We start from the raw sequence: 6,000 nt of genomic DNA on the forward strand, positions 1-6,000 counted from the left end.
CAAGTGAGGAAACCAAGGATCCAATTGCATATGGAGGTACTGAGGCCAAGTTCTTGGAGCTTATTGATTAGTTTGGAGGGGATGATGGTATTGAATGATGAGCTGTAGTCATTAAAGAGCATCCTGATGTGTGCATCTTTGTTGTCTAGATGTTCCAGGGTTGAGTTAGGAGCCAACGAGATGGCATCTGCTGTGGACGTGTCATGACGGTTGGCAAGTTGGAGTGGATCAAAGTCACTTCTCAGGCAGGAATTGATATGTTTCATCACTAACATCTCAAAACACTTCATCACTGTGGATGTAAGTACTACTGGATGATAGTCATTGAGGCAGGTCACAGTGTCCTTCTTAGGCACTGGTAGGATTGAAGCCTGCTTGAAGCAGGTGGGTACCTCAGACTGCAAAAGTGAGAGGTTGAAGGTCTCAGTAAACACTTCAGTCAGTTGCTCAGCACAGGACTTTAGTGCTCGGCCAGGGACCTCGCCTGGGCAGGATGCTTTTCGAGCAGTTCAGCCTCCTGAAGGCTATTTGCATGTCAGCCTTAGAGAATGAAATCACAGGTTCATTGGGGGCTGTTGGAGTTCATGATGGTTCTCCATGTTTTCACAGTCAAAGTGAACATAGAAGGCACTGACTCATTGGGAAGTGAAAGTATATTCTTTCAGTAATGTTTTTGATACTTAATATTATGCTCATGGAGCAGTAATTTTCAGAAGTTTACCCATAGCTGCCTCAAACAGAGAGCTGGTACAGGTACATCCATTTTGAATACTTAAGGAAAACTGTAGGTACTACTGCTGGCACTTCCTCTCCTCTGCACTTCTCCTTAATTAGTTCTTCTAATGTCTTTAAGCAACACACTGCATTCTGGAGGATCTTAGCAGGTCGAGCAGTATCCATGCAGAGGGACACAAGAAATTCAGCAGATGCTGGAAATCCATAGCAACATAGGCAAATCACTGGAGGAACTCAGCAGGCCAGGAAGCACCTATGGAAATGAATGAAGTGTCGATGTTTCGGGCCGGGACTCTTCTTCAGGACTGAGAAAGAAGAGGGAAGGTGCCAGAATATAAAGGTGGGTGGGGAGGGGAAGGAGGCTAGCTGGAAGGTGATAGGTGAAGCCAGGTGGGTGGGACTGGTAACGGGCTGGAGAAGAAGAAATCTGATAGGAGAGGAGAGTGGAGCATAGGAGAAAGGGGAAGGAGGGTGGAATCCAGGGTGAGGTGATAGGCAGATGAGAGGAGATAAGAGGGAAGACTGGGGAGAGAAAGAGGAGGGGAATGCGAGCAAATCTAATTCTTTTATTTTGGGCTGAGACCCTTCATCAGGACTGGAAAGGAACCTTTGACCCAGGTTTTATATTTTTGCTACCACTTCACATGTTAAATTTTATTTGAAGACACTGTTCCAAAATATCTCAGAATATGTTGCTCTGCTAAAGACAGTACATAAATAAAACTGTTGTTGTTCAGTTGGGCGGCAAGTTTGTTGTTTGTTGTTTTATCTGGAAAATGTCAGCTGTACTTGAATAAATAACATCAGTCTTCAGCTGTCTGCTTCTCCTCCCAGGTCTTCATCTGCACAGAGTACACTGAGTAAAAGCAAACAAGAGCACCATTAATCACAAGAAAGAGTCAGGCTCGGCTAGGCCAAGAGACACTAATGGCTGCTGTATGAGAAGAAAATAATACCCAGTCCCTAATGTGTATGGGGGAATGAAATCAACTACTTAGTGGGGGGGGGGGTGGCGGCACAGTAGCGTGGTGGTTAGTACAACGCAGTACAGTAGAGACGACAGAGGGTCAATTCGTATCCCCCGCCTGTAAGGAGTTTGTACGTTCTCCCAGTAACCACTTGTGGTTCAGTACCTTCCACAGTCCAAAGATGTACTGCTTGATAGGTTATTGTAAATTGTCCTGTGATTAGGCTAGAATTAAATTGTGCTGCAAGGGCTGGATTGTATTTTTTTTGGTGTGCGCATCTGTGCGTGTCCGTGTGTCCGTGTGCGCGTGTGCGATGTTGGTGGGGCAATGTCTTTTTCATGCCTTTACAAGGCGCGGAGCGAGAGAGAGACTGTGTGGTGAGCCACTCCTCACACAGACACGTCGCAGTATTTTTCCTTTTTATTTTACGAGGTCAAGTTGCGATCTTGACACTCAACCCGGCACGGATGGAAGGCGTACTCGGTAGCGGCCCCGACTGGATTCGAACCCAGGAACCTTTGTTCCGAAGTCCAGTGCTGATGTCATTGCGCCACCAGCCGGCCCTCCTCACTGTATCTTAATAAATAAAAAGGTATGGTGATAAACTCCATTGGGTTAAATTTCTCAGCAATGTCTCTCTTGGAAGTTAGAGTTGATATTCAATTAGTGGTAGTAGTGTGATCTTTTGAGTTGAGTATGACGTTCTCCTAAGGGGTGGTTTAGTAGTGGGTCCTCAGGTGGCTGTAGAGGTCACTCTGGATCACCCAAGTGGAGAACGCCCGTGCGTGACTTTGTTTAACGTGGAGAGGCTGATGCACGGGCACCAGCCCATGACAGATCAGGGTTGGGGTTCAGTGGAAAGCAACACTGCGGGGGACACTTGGCTGCTGCAGCCTTCTGCTGTGTTCATTGCCATTGTGATGTGTCATTAACTTCTGACACCTGCACCACTGATGTCTTTGTTGAATTGCTCTTTATCTGGAATCTCCGCCATGGATGAGCATACCAGGAGTTAAGATCCAGATGGCTAAACTCCAAAAAGAATTACTCTCGGGACCTCAGCAATCAAATACCTCTCCACCATGACAAGGTGACGATCCTCGGAGAATAGTATTTCTAGTTGAATACCAACTTGTGCATTTTTATTGTGGTAATGAATGGAATTGGATAAAGAAAGCTACAATCACCTAGTAGTCTTGTATGTCAGAACGTTTCACCTTGTAGATGCCCCATATACCCACCACATTTTAACCATTGTCAACATAGTCCATCATAATTGATAATTACTTCTAATAGTGTGACATAAAAAAAACAGATAACGGATCCTAGGTTTCCAGATTTATTTCCAAGCAGGGGTGATGTTTTTTTTAATGGTTCAATGGTTCATTAATTTAATTATTATCAGAGAATGCATACAGTATACAACCTGAAATGTTTATTCTTCTCAGACATCCACAAAACAGAAAAAAAAGAATGAATAACAAAAACACCAGAAATCCAAAGCCCCCCTCCCCTCCCATGCACAAGCAGTAGCAAAAGCATTGACCCTCCCACCATTTGCTCTAGCAACAGCACTGACACCCCCCACCCACCATGCATGCATAGCAAAGCCCCCAAAGAGACCTTAATGTACAGTATCCATCAGAAGCCCCTAATTAAACCCTAACTTAAACACGGGACAATTTACACTGACAGTTAACTCCTGGGCACATGTCAATCATATGCAGCATCAAACCACTGGACTAAAGGGAAAATGTGAAGTTGAAACTGAATGCTGTTCTGTTCCTCAGTGATGATGAGAGATTGGCATAATTTCAGATAGTGTTGCTGAGAGTCCAGGGTCTTCAGGGCTGATCCTGCTTCTGAGACTGGCTTAGTTCATCCTGGGAACACTGAAAGGTCCTTTCAACTCACAGGATGGGAAGGCCCTGTTTTAAGAAACAGCTGCAAACCTTATTTACTGTAAGTACATAAAAATAAACACGGAAAGGTGAAGAAACCCAGTTTTCCAATGCAAGATATTTATGGAATGAATCATCACTGAAAGTCTTGGTTAATTTTTGTTTGGCAAATCACAGGAGCGATAATGCATAGTGATTAGCCTTTTAAATGGGACTACTCCATGCATACCGGTCACTTATTTCTTTCAGCAGCCTGCTGCCAATTTGTGCATCCCTCCTGTGCACTACGCTTTCTCTACAAGCAAACCATTCATTAAGTCTCATGCAGTCTGAGAGGGCTGTCTTACAACTGTGCATTGGAAGAAAAGAAAGTGACAGAATCATCAGTGAAGTGTGAATAAGAGCATTATGTTAAACTAAAAGAAAACTGGTCCATTTAACTAAAATTATGCGAAACATAGTTACTCTTCAACTCTATTGACAGTGCAAAAGACTTGCCTTCTGACGCTAGCAACCAGATGTTAGTGAAAGTCATTATGGCTTGAAGTCCTCCTATATTAAAAAATGTTTAAGGGGATGTTCTTTCATTCATTATGTGCTGTGTCATGTGATATGGGTGATCATAGTCTTTCCATAACCATAAATATCTATGGCAAATTTTTCTACAGAAGTTGTTTGCCATTTCCTCCTTCTGGACTAAGGGAATGGATTGGATAATATTCAAAAGAGGTTCTGTGAATCCAGTGCAACACACACACACACACACACACACACACACACACAAACACAAAGCTGAAAAGGTGAAACCAACATTTCAACCTACTCCTTTACAACCTAACCCTTCCCTTCCACACTGCTCTACATTTTTCTTTCATTCATATGCCTATCCAAGAGTCTCTTAAATGTCGCTAACATATTTGCCTCTACCTCCATCCTCAGCAGATCATTCCATGCACATTCTGTGTAAAAATAATCTACACCTGGCATCCTTTTACATGTTCCTCCAATGCCCCCCCACCAAATGAGCCATTGTTACCTTCGGATAAATGGCATTGTCACACTACCTATATCATCTTATATACCTGTATCAATTGATCTCTTATCCTCCTTCATTGCAAAGAAAAAACGCTCTAACTTACTCAGCCTTCCCTCATAAGACATGTTCTCTAATCCAGGCATTGTCTTTGTAAACCTCCGCACTCAGTTGATAGATTCCACATTCTCCTGTAACAAGACAACCAGAACTGGACACAATACTTCATGTGCGTGCAAACCAGAGTTTTATAAGCTGCAACATTATCTTGCTGCTCTTGAACTCAAACCTCCAGCTAATGAAGGCCAACATCCTATATGCCTATGCTATGTTTTATATGGCGACAGCACCTCCACCAAAATCTCCATCAACACAAGTGCACCACAAGGCTGTGTGCTTAGTCCCCTGCTCTATTTGCTTTACACTTATGACTGTGCAGCTAAGCATAGTTCCAATGCCATATTCAAGTTTGCTGACAACACCACTGTCATAGGCTGAATCAAAGCTGGTGATGAATAAGCATATAGGAGGAAGATTGAAATTCTGGTTGAGTGTTGCCATAACAGCGACCTCCTACTCAATGGCAGCAAGTCCGATTATTGACTTCAGAAGGAGGAAACCGGAGGCCTGTGAGCCAGTCTTCATCAGAGGATCAGAAGTGGAGAGGGACAGCAACCTTAAGTTCCTCAGTGTTATTATTTCAGAGGACCTGTCTTGGGCCCAGCATATAAGTGCAATTAGGAAGAAAGCACGGCAGCACCTTTATTTCCTTAGGAGTTCGCAAAAATTTGACACAACCTCTGAAACTTGGTCAGAATTCTATAGATGTCTATGGAGGGAATATTGATAGGCTGCATCACAGCCTGGTATGGAAGCACCAGTGCCCTTGAATGGAAAATCCTACAAAATGTCATGGATACAGCCCAGTCAATCCTGGGTAAAACCATCCCCACCATTGAGCACATCTACACAAGGTGTTGTCACGAGAAAGCATCATCCATCATCAGGGACCTCTCCCCCAGGTTAACTCTCTTCTCACTGCTGCCATCAGGCAGAAGGTACAGGAGCCTCAGGACACACACCACCAGATCCAGGAAAAGTTACTACCCCTCAACCATCAGGCTCTTCAACCAAAGGGGATAATTTCACTCCACTTGCCTCATCATTGAAATGTTCCAACAACCTATGGACTCACTTTCAAGAACTCTTCATCTCATGTTCTTGATATTTTTTGCTTATTTAGTTATTATTATCATTTCTTTCTTTTTGTATTTTCATAGTTTGTTGCCTTTTGCACCTTGGTTGAACACCCAAGTTGGACGGTCTTACATTGATTCTGTTATGGTTATTATTCCATTATGGA

The sequence above is a fragment of the Mobula hypostoma genome, chromosome 20 (assembly GCF_963921235.1).
Source record: "Mobula hypostoma chromosome 20, sMobHyp1.1, whole genome shotgun sequence".
NCBI classification, from domain to species: Eukaryota; Metazoa; Chordata; class Chondrichthyes; order Myliobatiformes; family Myliobatidae; genus Mobula; species Mobula hypostoma.